The 15,286-nt window shown below is 43.6% G+C and overlaps 1 long non-coding RNA gene across 1 annotated transcript in view; it reads right to left on the bottom strand.

Annotated features, from left to right (window-relative positions):
* Positions 1-14,143, bottom strand: part of LOC138854161 (uncharacterized) — a 53,536-nt gene extending 39,393 nt beyond the window's left edge. The window contains exons 1-2 of the long non-coding RNA XR_011393387.1: positions 14,104-14,143; positions 10,277-10,329 (exon numbers count right to left, since the gene is read on the bottom strand). This is a non-coding gene — a long non-coding RNA (uncharacterized lncRNA). The remainder of the gene's footprint in view (positions 1-10,276; positions 10,330-14,103) is intronic.
* Between the last annotated feature and the right edge of the window lie 1,143 nt (positions 14,144-15,286).

The raw sequence follows: 15,286 nt of genomic DNA, 5'->3' as shown, positions 1-15,286 counted from the left end.
TAACAACTCATTTGCTAATAGTCAACACCAAGCGACCACCTACGTGGTTCTCCCCAACCTTCATTACAATTAAACCCTCCTACCTCCCCTCCTCCTCCACCAGGGATTACTTTTATACGCTCTACGGGGTTCCTTATATATGTCGTGCCGAATAGCTAAAATCTGAGATTTTGGCTTAAATAGCAATGCTCTTCTTGCCGAATAAGGCAAGCGAAAATTTGTGTATGCAATAATTTCGCAAATATCATTCTAAACTTAACAAAAAATATATATTTCATTGTGTTCGTTTATTATTAATTTATCAAACTTATCTAAAATATATTTAGTTGAATTGGTCTAAATTAAATTGTTCTTGTTATAATGTGGTTAGGTAAGATTTTTAAGGTTCTTTTGGTACAAAATTATGATTTTTTACAATAACATAAATGAAAAAATATATATCTTTAAACGCATACGACAAAATTTTAGAAAGGGCTTAATTTTAAACGAGTTCTTGCTAACTGACCAATTTTACCTATTCGGCACGACATATACATGTATTTCCATGGATCCTTTTACACATATCCCCCCCCCCGTTTTTCATACATGTGCCGCCCCCCCCGGGTCCTACGTTATACATACAACACCCTCCCTGCAACCCGGCCCACCACGGTGTATTTCACACAGTTTCAATGCAAATTTTCTTCTTGTTGCGGTGCGGCATCAATGAGCTGAGCTGCAACATCCAGCTGCCTCGAGCTGATTAACAAGATAGAATTGTGAAGCCATCTTAGCTAAGATAAACTAGACAAGACTACGTTGTTTACTAGCTAGACATTAGCATCTCTGTCCTCATCTTACCATAATATATGTTAATTTCTGATCAATATTCAGTGTTTGAGTATCTCTTATTATGAACATGTGTGATAATTCCATTGTGAGTGTTAGTGAGGCTGGAGAAACCTTCAGGGTAGAGCGTACAGTAATCCACCGCTTGTGACACTTCTTCCTTCTTCTTCTTAGTAATAAAGCTACATGCAGCTTACTGACAATTTCACACACACTACCAAATGTATCAAATAAGTATTACAGTACTGATCAAAGCAAAGAACTCACACACTTTTCACTGCTGTGACCACCAAACACGCCCTCTGCCACGCCCTCTGCCACGCTCTCTGCCACGCCTACTTCCACACCCTCTGTCACGCCTTCTTCCATGTCTAATGTATTTAGCAAGCACTTTTCACATTATAGTGGCGCCATCTGAGATTCCATTTACCATTTTTGTCTTGTCTTTGGCTCTAACAACCGGAAACACACCCTAAACTTGAATATTCTTGGTCTATAACACTGTGTGGGAAGTGGGGTCTCTAATAATAATAATAATAATAATAATAATAATAATAATAATGATATCTGTTTCTACATGATGCAAGTATTACAAACCTAGCTGATATCACTGGTATAATACACAGAAAACCCTCGGTTATGCAGAGCATTTCGGACAACTTGTGTTAATTTTGTCCCCCCACCAATATGCAACCCACAACAGTCTGCTAACACCTAAGTATCTACTTAGTGCTAGGTGAAGAGGGGCACCAGATGTATGGAAACATACCCAACGTGCTCACCCGTGCTTGGGATCGATCCCAGACCCCCTCAGTGTGTGAGCTGAAGGCGCTACCAACCAAGCCACGAGCACCCATATTTTCTCCAAGTGACGCTTTACAAACATGTAGGTGTTTTACAAACATGTAGGTGTAAGCGCTGTGGGGGACTGATCTACATTCACATTTTTATTGCTCCCAGAGACAAGTCTCATGTCCTCAAGACAAAATATGACGTGCAGGGCAAAGCTACTGATTATGGGTGACTTTAGTCACAAAGAAATTGGGAGAACCTGGAGCCACATGGAGGTCCAGAAACAAGGAGTGCTATGATGATGGAGGTGGTACTGGAAAACCTCATGTACCAACACATAAGGGACACTACCAGAGAGGAGAGGACGAACCAGCAAGACTGGACCTAATATTCACCTTGAATAGTGCAGATATTAAGGACATCACATTAAAAAACCCTCAGGGCCAGTGACCACGTGGTTCAAAGCTTCGAAAACAGTTACAAGTGGAGAGGGAAGCAGAAAGGGTAGGACAAATGAAGCCAAACTACAAGAGAGTGGACTACACAGGCATGAAGAATTTCCTGCACGAGGTTCAGTGGGACAGAGCACTGGCAGGTAAATCAGTAAATGAGATAATGAAATATGTGACAACAATATGCAAGGAAGCTGAGGAGAGGTTTGTACCCAAGGATAACAGGAATAACAAGGCCAGGACAAGCCCTTGGTTCACTAAAAGGTGTAGAGAGGCCAAAACCAAGTGTGCTAGAGAATGGAAGAAGTATAGAAGGCAATGGACCCAGGAGAATAAAGAGAGCAGTCATAGAGCCAGAAATGAACATGCACAGGTAAGAAGGGAGGCCCAATGACAATACGAAAATGACATAGCAGTGAAAGCCAAATCTGACCCAAAACTGTTGCACAGTTTGGAGGAATAAGACGAGAAAAAGCAAATTACAATAGGGAGGACTATACAGACATCGGGAACTTCCTGCAAGACGTTCAGTGGGAGAGAGAATTGGCAGGAAAAGCAATAAAAGAAATGGACTGCGTGACAACAAAATGCAAGGAGGCAGAAGAGAGGTTTCTTCCTATGGGAAACAGAAATAATGGGAAGACCAGAATGAGTCCTTGGTTCACCCAAAGGTGTAGGATGGCAAAAACTAAGTGCACTAGAGAATGGAAAAAGTACAGAAGACAAAGGACCCAGGAAAATAGATTAGCCGAAGAGCTAGAAACGAATACGCACAGATAAGAAGGGAGGCTCAGCGACAGTACAAAAATGACATAGTATCGAAAGTCAAGTCTGATCCGAAGCTGTTGTATAGACACATCAGGAGGAAAACAACAGTCAAGGACCAGGTAATCAGACTGAGGAAGGAAGGAGGGGAGATCACAAGAAACGACCCAGTAGGTGAGGAGCTCAACATGAGATTCATAGAAGTATTCACAGAGACAGAAGGAAGTCCTGAAAGACGGGGAGGTGGTGTACACCAAGCGTTGGACACAATACATACAACTGAGGAAGAAGTGAAGAAGCTGCTAAGCGAGCTGGATACCTCAAAGGCGATGGGGCCGGATAACATCTCTCCATGGGTCCTGAGAGAGAGGGAGCGACTACCTGAGGTATGGAAGACAGCAAATGTAGTCTCAGTTTTTAAAAAAGGAGACACACATGAAGATTTAAACTACAGACCAATGTCACTGACATGTATAGTATGCCAAGTCATGGAGAAGATTATCAGAAGAAGAGTGGTGTACCATTGAGGAAACCCAGAGGAAGATCAGATATAGAGAGCGTAGGAGATGGTACAGGAGAAGAAAACGGGCACTGAACTACTTAAAAACATAAATATGCTACAACAGAGGAAAGATAGACTTAGCAGAGAGATCACTGAATTAGAGCAAAAACTTAAGATGTCATACCTCACAGAAGAAGTACAAAGGGAACAAAAGGCCATACAGGATATTGCAAGAAACCCAAAATATTTCTATTCCTAAGCAAAATCCAAGCTAAGAACTACCTGTAGAACTGGACCACTACTGAGAAGAGACTCGTATACTGACGATGAACAGGAAATGAGTGAAATCCTAAAAGAACAGTACGAGTCGGTGTTCAGCAACCAACTAAATAACAGCAAGGTAGAAAATGCATTAATATTTTTCACTCCAGAAGAAGGCCGCACAGACCAACTAACTGACATTAGTAAAAATCCCATAGATTTCGAAAAAGAAATGGAAAATATGCTCACTCACTCAGCACCTGGACCAGATTCACGGAATGCTCTCCTTATAAAGAAGTGCAAAGTACCACTAGCACGAACCCTCAGTATTCTTTGGAGAAAGAGCTTAGATCTAGGTGAAATACCTTATGCCTTTGCATAAGGGAGGTAGTAGAACACTAGCTAAAAATTACAGACCAGTAGCCCTAACCTCTCACATCATAAAAATCTTCGAAAGTGATGAGACGGCAGATTACAAATTTCATAGACCAGCACAACCAACATAACCCGAACCAGCATGGTTTTAGAGCAGGACGATCATGTCTGTTACAGCTGCTGAACCATTATGACAGAATTACGGAGGCACTGGAAGACGACCAAAATGCAGATGTGATTTACACAGATTTTGCAAAGGCGTTTGACAAATGAGATCATGGAGTGATAGCGCACAAAATGAAGGCCATGGGCATTACGGGGAAGGTAGACAGATGGATTTTCGGTTTCCTAACACACACAACACAAAAAGTAGTAGTGAACAGGGCAAGATCCAACATCAGCGAGGTCAAAAGCTCAGTGCCCCAAGGCACTGTCCTGGCACCTCTGCTGTTTCTCATCCTCATAGCAGACGGACAAAAACACCCGGCACACTTTTGTATCATCATTTGCAGATGACACTAAAATAAGCATGAAAGTCAGTACGGTAGAGGACACTAAAAAAGTACAGGAAGACATAAACAGGGTTTTCCAGTGGGCAGTGGAGAACAACATGACGTTCAATGGTGATAAGTTCCAGCTGCTTATGTATGGAAAGAATGAAGAACTCAAAAGGAGCACTATATACAAAACTCAAGAGGGTCACCAAATAGAACGTAAGGAACACGTAAAAGACCTAGGAATAATTATGTCAGCGGATCTTTCTTTTAAAGACCGTAACTCAAAGATCACGACAGCCAGGAAGATGACTGGGTGGGTATTGAGAACTTTCAAAACAAGGGAAATAATGCCGATGGTGACACTCTTCAAATCGCTAGTGCTCCCTCACTTAGAATATTGCTCAGTGCTGACGGCCCCGTTCAGGGCAGGAGAAACATCGGAGCTGGAACAAATACAGAGATCGTTTACGGCTCACACTGAGCCAGTAAAGCGCCTAAACTACTGGGAACGCCTGCAAGTCTTGAACATGTACTCATTAGAGCGGAGGAGAGAGAGGTACATGATAATATATACCTGGAAGGTACTCGAGGGCTTGGTCCCAAATCTGCACACTGCCATAACAACATACTGGAGTGAGAGATATGGGAGGAAGTGTAAAATAAACCCAGTGAGGAGCAGGGGTGCTGTGGGGACAATAAGGAAACACTATCAACATCCGGGGTCCCAGACTTTTCAACATCTTACCAGAAGATATCAGAAACACTGCTGGAACAAGTGATGAAGCCTTCAAGAGGAAACTAGACAAGTATCTTCACCAGGTGCCAGATCAACCAGGCTGTGATGGATATGTGGGGCAGCGGGCCTCCAGCAGCAACAGCCTGGTTGACCAGGCGAGCACTAGACGAGCCTGGCCCATGGCCGGGCTCAGAGAGTAGATATACTCTCGAAATTCAAAGGTATATCAAAGTTAAAGGAGCATCTAGAAAGGAATGAGGTTAACGACAACCAGCAGGGTTTCACGGATGGGAAATCCTGTGTCACAAACCTACTGAGAGTTCTATGATAGGGTGACAGCGGTAAGACAAGAGAGAGGGGGTGGGCAAATTGCGTTTTCTTGCACTGTAAGAAGGCTTTTGACACAGTTTCACACAAGAGAGTAGTGCATAAGCTGGAGGACCAGGCAGGTACAACAGGGTAGGCACTGCAATGGATCAGGGAATACTTGTTAGGAAGACAGCGAGTCATGGTATGTGATGAGGTGTCAGAGTGGGCGCCTGTAACGAGCGGGGGTCCACAGGGGTTAGTCCTAGGACCGGTGCTGTTTCTGGTATATGTGAATGACATAAGAGAAGGAATACTCAGTGTCCCTGTTTGCAGATGATGTGAAGTTGAGAAGAATTCAATCGGACAAGCACCAGGCAGAACTACAAAGGGATCTGGAAAGGCTGCAAGCCTGGTCCAGAAGCTGGCTCCTGGAGTTCAACCCCACCAACTGCAAAATCATGAAGATTGGGGAAGGACAAAGAAGACTACAAACTGAGTACAGTCTAGGGAGTCCAGAGACTACTAACCTCACCCAAGGGAAAGATTTCGGGGTGAGTATAACACCGGGCACCTCTCCTGAGGTGCCCATCAACCAAATAACTGCGGCAGTATATGGGCACCTAGCAAACCTAAGAATAGCATTCCGACATGCCAACAAGGAATCGTTCAGGACCCTGTACACCGTGTGTGTCAGGCCTATATTGGAGTATGCAGCATCAGTTTGGAACCCACTCCTAGCCAAGCACACAAGGAAATTAAAGAAAGTGCAAAGGTTTGCAACAAGACTAGTCCCGGAGCTAAGGGGCATATTCTATGAGGACAGGTTAAGGGAAATCGACCTGACGACACTGGAGGACAGGAGGGATGGGGACGGGGTGATGTGATAACGACATTAAATACTGAGAGCAATTGTCAAGGTGGACAGAGACAGGATGTTCCAGAGATGGGGACACAGGAACAAGGGGTCACAATTGGAAGTTGAAGACTCAGATGAATCACAGGATGTTAGGAACTATTTCTTCAGTCACAGAGTTGTTAGGAAGTGGAATAGTCTGGGAAGTGATGTAGTGGAGGCAGAATCCACACACAGGTTTAAGAAGAGGTATGATAAAACTCATGGAGCAGGAAGTGTGACCTAGTAGCGACCAATGAAAAGGCCGGGTCAGGAGCTGTGACTGGTCCCCTGCATCCACAACTGAGTACACACACACACATATATATATATATATATATATATGTCGTACCTAATAGGTAAAACTGGTCAATTAGCAAGAACTCATTTAAAATTAAGTCCTTTCTAAAATTTTCTCTTATATGTTTAATGATATATTTTTTTCATTAATGTTGATGCTAAAATTTATAATTTTGCACCAAAAGAATCTTAGAAAACTTACCTAACCTTATAACAAGCGCAATTTATTTTGGCTAATCCAACTAAATATTTTTTTAAATACGTTTACAGCAATTTAATACCAAACAAACACAGTGAAATATATTTTTTTAGTTAGGTTCAGAATGATTTTAGAGAAATAATTGCATACATAAATTTTCGTTTGTCTTATATGGCAAGATGAGCGTTGCTATTTAAGCCAAGATAGCAAGTTTTACATATACAAATATATATATATATATATATATATATATATATATATATATATATATATATATATATATATATATATATATATATATAAATGGGTTTCTTCTATTTTCTTAATAGTTCCTGTTCGTTATTACGTCTTATCTCCATGGGGAAGTGGAACAGAATTCTTCCTCCGTAAGCCATGTGTGTCGTAAGAGGCGACTAAAATGCCCAGAGCAAGATGGTCATAATACCTTCTCCTGTATAAATTACTAACATAAGTAAAACTTTCGGTTTTATTTTTGGGCCACCCAGCCTCGGTGGGATACGGCTGGTTTCTTGGAAAAAATAAATAACTGCAACTTAGTTCATTAGAATTATGTTGATGAGCAAGACACACATGCAACAGTTGGGTATCTTTATTATTGAAACGTTTCGCCTACACAGTAAGCTGCTTCAGTCAAATACAGCGGCAGCAGGTGTAGTGAAATAATAATGACGTATTTGAGGTGGTCAGTCCCTCAGCTTAGAGAAGAGTTCGTTCCATGTACGAGACCTGTCCCGTCCCTGTCCTCTCCTATATATACTGGCTCCCTTTCTCTTTTAATTATAACCATAATTTTTAAAGGGGGTGGAGCGGCAAACCAGTGGAAGGCCTTGGTCAGATGACCAAAAAGCTCCAGCGCCGGGTCATCATATGACTAAGACCCGCGTCAGGAAACTCTTGTCCTGTTTCCTGACAAACTTACCTAACTCTTGTGTTATTGTGATTTTATAAATTGTGCAAGTGTGACCGAAACGTCGTTATAAGCTTTTCTCTCTATGTGCGGGTTATTTGTATATTGTTCCATATGCATCTTATTTAGCTACTGTCAGTTTTGTCGTTGCAACTTTCTTACGTCTCTTCTGTTTACCCACCACCTGTCTTTTCACTGCTCTACCCTAGCCCAGCCCTTCCTATTTTCATTTCTGATATTCCACTTAGGGCCTAAAAGTTGCGATCATTTACAACGGCGCCCTAACTACTAATGCATGTTATCATGCTCCCTAAGTTGTGTATAAGCAGCAGTTGACATGCTCCTGAGGTTACGTGTTTGTTGCAGTTATCATGGTTTTCACGTTACATATTTGGAACAGGTATTGTGAATTTTTAGTAGCTTGCCCTACTTCTGAGAATGAACACTGGAGGGGAAAGGAGTGGGGAATGAGAGGGAGGTGAGAGGGGAAGGAGGAAGCAGGCGCAGTGCAAACCTCGACTCTTCTACCGTTAATGTTACCATTTCCGTACATAGTTTTTATAGAATAATGCAAATAAATGTAACTAGGGAAGTTCTCATTGTTTAAGTTAGGTTAAGAGGCACGTCAGTTCCCCCGTCTTCTAATAACATGTTCATTTTTCCCTATAATCTATAGGGCAAAAATGAACATATTAGGAGACAGTAACTCAGGCGTCCCTTAACACACGCAGTAAATCTGATGCATCACACTGCATATGTAATCTTTAGTCGACTTCCGTACTGGTATTATACTTACTCTTCTCTAATCTCTCTTCTTATATGTCGTGCACTAGACACAACAGTCACTTCTCACCAATGTTGGTAATATTACTAAGTACGCAATGTAATACATTTACCAGAAGATTACCTGAGCAGTGATTATTGTTTCAGTGATCATCGTCCCCACGGCCCGGTCCCAATCCAGGTCGTCTTGCTAACAACCTGACTAGTGAGACTATTGGTACTCGATGATCTCAGTGCCAGGTAAACATCACAGTTTGGGAACTTGCTCTGCACACCTTCAAGACATCTGTCAACCTACCTTATAGACAATATCTGACGCTTATTTCTTTCACTTTTTAAGTGTTAGTGAGAGGGCAACATTTTTCTTTATTGTAGGTCATTATACATAAGAATCCTCATACCATCGATATATACTATGTTAACAATATAATGGTACACAAGACCCAGTACTAAGCACATTCCCAGTGCTAAACATCCTATGTTAACACCATAATGTTGTATCAAACATCACTATACCGGATGATAACAAGACACAGACCTCGACCAACACACAAGTATTAGTGCACAACTATTACACTACAACAAGTACTCCCAGATACAAAACATGAAGACACCTGGCGTGTACCTGGAGAAGATCTTGGGGAGTCTTCTTCCCCCCTTCCCGGCAGCCAGGTCCCAGACCAGGTCTTCCAGTGAATGACTTGATCAACTAGGCTGTTGGTGGTATCCACATGTCCAGCGTATGCACCACAGACCGGTTATCAAGAACTGACTTGGAGAACTAATAAAGTTCCCTGCTGAAGACAGCCAGGATCTGTTGATAACTCCTTTGTATGCAGGGAGACTGTTGAAAAGTTTTGATTCCGTTACATTTATTGTGTTATCTATGTACTCATGGCACCTCTGATTTTATTGGAGACGTGTGTGTGCAGTCGAAGGACCAGTCACTAAGATTTTTTTTTTTTGTATTTAAGAAATATATTTCTCGCCCACCTTCCAAGGAGTACAGATGGAGGGACTTCAAGCTTTTTAAGTAATTCAGGTGTTTGAATTTGTACGAGGAGTGAAGGTTCTCTGTACAGATGCCTGTGCCCAATGGCATGCATTTTGTCTGGATCTCGGTGCATGCAAGACCACGTCATAGTGGTCCAGTAGTTTCGAGAGGCAGGAACGACCTGCTAGCAACTCATGCTGCTCTGGGTTGTGCAACTGCTGTGACCTTGTTTGTTTACCGATCTTGCGTCTTTAAATTCTGTCAAAGAGGTTAATAATAGGGAACGTCACTCCTATCATTTTTTTTTTTTGCGACTGTTCTGCTACCACCTTCGTGGAGTTGGAATATATCCGTTATCATGACTGAGGGATGACTGTGTCCAGACTCCAGCGTTGAAAGATATTTCAACGTGATACAAGATTTCTTGCACCTGATAATGAATACGGAATTCACCAAAAATCGCTAAACTAAGACAAACAAGGTACACTACACTAACACACAAGACACGAAGACTGGTAATAATAATACACAGACACACACACAGACACACACACAGCCACACACACACACACACACACACACACACACACACACACACACACACACACACACACACACAGTATTAAAGAATCTACACCAATACACATAATAAAGTTGTCTTACCTTACACATGACTGCTTCCAGCCTCCTGCTCACCAACTCAGCTCCCCCAGCCTCTGAAACACAATCACATCACCGTAAGTCAAACTGTTTATATTCCAATTATCGCTACATTAACTTAATCATCATATTATTTGAGGCTTCTGCTTCTACTGCTGCTGTTGCTGCTGCTGCGGAGTGTTTGGTCACCATGATGTAACATATTATACCAACTACGTATAAATATAGTAAACGTACAGATGTGCTTAATAACTCTTTTGACAAACTAAAACAAAAACCATGAAAACATTTTGAGTGTGTGACGTCACCCGCCATTCATAATTAAGACGAACGAAGTAGATGAAGAGGTATTGGAAATATACACTATACACAGTCTCAAGATAGGGTATGACTGGACCCTAAAAGTTTGGAATCAGATAAACTGGTTGATAATATTAGAGAGAGTAGCCCAGGAACCATTACGAGGCCCCTAAAAAAAAAAGACAATCTGGTATACATTATCATGGACTAAGGAAAGACAAGAGGAAGCAGTCCCTGACAAGATGGGAAGTGAGCAACACTGTGACTCCTTACTGAGGTTTAACAGGTTGTGAGGGAAGATAAAAGACAGATGGCTCGAAATAGATGAAATGACGTATCACTGACGACGATGATGATGATAAGCAGACAGGGAACACTACAACTATACAGAAGCACAAAATTTCACTCTATGAAGAGCTTCATTCAGTCAAGACTTGATGAAGCTCTGGACTCTAGACAAAGTGAAACGTTCTTGTAATGTGTATGTTCTGAGGACTGTCTCTTAAGAGTTGTTCCTATAAACTTCTTCTGAAGCCTGGTCAACCAGGTACCACACACGCCTGGTCAACCAGGTACCACACACGCCTGGTCAACCAGGTACCACACACGCCTGGTCAACCAGGTACCACACACGCCTGGTCAACCAGGTACCACACACGCCTGGTCAACCAGGTACCACACACGCCTGGTCAACCAGGTACCACACACGCCTGGTCAACCAGGTACCACACACGCCTGGTCAACCAGGTACCACACACGCCTGGTCAACCAGGTACCACACACGCCTGGTCAACCAGGTACCACACACGCCTGGTCAACCAGGTACCACACACGCCTGGTCAACCAGGTACCACACACGCCTGGTCAACCAGGTACCACACACGCCTGGTCAACCAGGTACCACACACGCCTGGTCAACCAGGTACCACACACGCCTGGTCAACCAGGTACCACACACGCCTGGTCAACCAGGTACCACACACGCCTGGTCAACCAGGTACCACACACGCCTGGTCACCCAGGTACCACACACGCCTGGTCACCCAGGTACCACACACGCCTGGTCACCCAGGTACCACACACGCCTGGTCACCCAGGTACCACACACGCCTGGTCACCCAGGTACCACACACGCCTGGTCAACCAGGTACCACACACGCCTGGTCAACCAGGTACCACACACGCCTGGTCAACCAGGTACCACACACGCCTGGTCAACCAGGTACCACACACGCCCGGTCAACCAGGTACCACACACGCCTGGTCAACCAGGTACCACACACGCCTGGTCAACCAGGTACCACACACGCCTGGTCACCCAGGTACCACACACGCCTGGTCAACCAGGTACCACACACGCCTGGTCAACCAGGTACCACACACGCCTGGTCAACCAGGTACCACACACGCCTGGTCAACCAGGTACCACACACGCCTGGTCAACCAGGTACCACACACGCCTGGTCACCCAGGTACCACACACGCCTCATTTCAAATCCCAACCTTATCTGAGGTAGACTAAAAACCCTCAGGATGCCAACCCCACCAGTCTACTAACACTCAAGTACACACAGGTGCAGCAAAGGTAAGGAAACATGCCCCATGCAGGGGATCGATCCCCGGACACTCAGTATGTGAGCTGAGCCTGATACCAACTGAGCTACAGGACAATGCAAAGATTCAAACTGTTGCAAAACCAAGAGAAAACTAGTTATGTATTGCAAATTTCGAGAGATGAGGTGATGAAGGTTGAGAGGTAAAACACTAACAATGTAACAGCCACAGCCACGTTACCAAGTGTTTTAGTTCCAATGTGAAAGACAAATGAGCTAGAGGAGGCGGTGGGAACATCCATACCCAGCTTCAAGAACAAGTACGACAGCAGCCACAAGGTAACTGTGGATGCATGCAAAGACTGCACCAAATATATCAATGTCCGCCGAAAACCATTGACACTATCATATACCACACTAGCTGTCACTACCATATACCACACTAGCTGTCACTACCATATACCACACTAGCTGTCACTACCATATACCACACTGGCTGTCACTACCATATACCACACTAGCTGTCACTACCATATACCACACTAGCTGTCACTACCATATACCACACTGGCTGTCACTACCATATACCACACTAGCTGTCACTACCATATACCACACTGGCTGTCACTACCATATACCACACTAGCTGTCACTACCATATACCACACTAGCTGTCACTACCATATACCACACTAGCTGTCACTACCATATACCACACTAGCTGTCACTACCATATACCACACTAGCTGTCACTACCATATACCACACTAGCTGTCACTACCATATACCACACTAGCTGTCACTACCATATACCACACTGGCTGTCACTACCATATACCACACTAGCTGTCACTACCATATACCACACTGGCTGTCACTACCATATACCACACTAGCTGTCACTACCATATACCACACTAGCTGTCACTACCATATACCACACTAGCTGTCACTACCATATACCACACTAGCTGTCACTACCATATACCACACTAGCTGTCACTACCATATACCACACTAGCTGTCACTACCATATACCACACTGGCTGTCACTACCATATACCACACTAGCTGTCACTACCATATACCACACTGGCTGTCACTACCATATACCACACTAGCTGTCACTACCATATACCACACTAGCTGTCACTACCATATACCACACTGGCTGTCACTACCATATACCACACTAGCTGTCACTACCATATACCACACTGGCTGTCACTACCATATACCACACTGGCTGTCACTACCATATACCACACTGGCTGTCACTACCATATACCACACTGGCTGTCACTACCATATACCACACTAGCTGTCACTACCATATACCACACTAGCTGTCACTACCATATACCACACTGGCTGTCACTACCATATACCACACTGGCTGTCACTACCATATACCACACTGGCTGTCACTACCATATACCACACTGGCTGTCACTACCATATACCACACTGGCTGTCACTACCATATACCACACTGGCTGTCACTACCATATACCACACTGGCTGTCACTACCATATACCACACTGGCTGTCACTACCATATACCACACTGGCTGTCACTACCATATACCACACTGGCTGTCACTACCATATACCACACTGGCTGTCACTACCATATACCACACTGGCTGTCACTACCATATACCACACTGGCTGTCACTACCATATACCACACTGACGCTACCACATACCACACTGGTTGTCACTACCATATACCACACTGGTTGTCACTACCATATACCACACTGGTTGTCACTACCATATACCACACTGGTTGTCACTACCATATACCACACTAGTTGTCACTACCATATACCACACTGGTTGACGCTACCATATACCACACTGGTTGACACTACCATATACCACACTGGTTGACGCTACCATATACCACACTGGTTGACGCTACCCTATACCAGACTGGTTGACACTACCATATAACACACTGATTGACACTACCATATACCACAGTGGTTGCCCCTGCCACACGACACACAAGCTGACACTGCCATACGACACACCTCGCACTTACCCAACAAACGTGCTTCTCTGAGGTTGTGCGTCCTGGGACAAACTAGCAGAGGTAACGAGGCTGTTAGCGCCATCCCTGCCATAATGGCCTGGCACTAACACAGCCAATAATTGTCTTTAATAAAGATGGCCAGCCCGGTGCCCTAACACATATTACAATAATACTGTTGTATATTACCACCATTACCCACTGTTACGATGGGCAAAGCTCAAGACTGTTGTTACACTGTTACTATAGGCAAGGCTGCACTGTTGCACCAATGTTACGATGGGCAAGGCTCCAGACTGTTGTTACACTGTTGCCCGGTTAAGACTAACACCGTTTAACACCACCACCCACTTTAAAAATTATAGTTATAATTATAACCATTCTATCAGTAAAACTCCACAATCGTTAAAACATTATGCTTAAAATATTCTTCGGAGATGAACCTAGACACAGGAGTGATCCCACTGCCACACAAAACAACAGACATAACCACACTTCACAAAGGCGGCAGCAAAACAAACATTATGATGAACGCCGACGTTCCACTATTAAGCAGTGTATTGTAGAAAATGTATATAAAAAAATGCTCCATATATAATGTCAGTTTACGCGATTTGTTCTGAAACGAGACGCGTATTAGTCCTGAAGAGTATCGTGGACAGGACAGGAGCAGGAGAGGTGTTTTGAAGTCAGTAGGGGAGAGCGGCAGCTGGAACAAGACGTCATGGTTTGGTGTTTGTGTAAATAGGGGAAGGGGTTATTTTGGGTAAGTTATGCAATAGGTTATTTTATCAGTTTTGGTACTCTCATGTTTATCTGTAAGGCCCTAGAATGAGGAGAGGCCTGTTTAAGTTTTGGGAGAGTACTCTTGTAGTGTTTTGCCTGCAGGCTAAGAGGCCGGCAGGAGGGACGGGGGGGGGGGAGAAGTCAAAGCCTCCCTGTTTATGCAATAGGTTATGCTTTTTAACCAATAGTAGCAGTGTGCTAGTGAGCTAATGTGAGTACTTGGTAAAGATGTACTGGTGTTTGGTGCTTTTTGTATGTTGTTGGTAGGTTGTATATGTGAAGGACTTAGGAGTGATGTCAGAGGATCTAACTTTAAAGGATCAAACAGTATCACTA

Source organism: Cherax quadricarinatus, chromosome 51, assembly GCF_038502225.1.
Source record: "Cherax quadricarinatus isolate ZL_2023a chromosome 51, ASM3850222v1, whole genome shotgun sequence".
Classification (NCBI taxonomy): domain Eukaryota; kingdom Metazoa; phylum Arthropoda; class Malacostraca; order Decapoda; family Parastacidae; genus Cherax; species Cherax quadricarinatus.
This window is presented reverse-complemented; position numbering and strand designations above follow the sequence as displayed.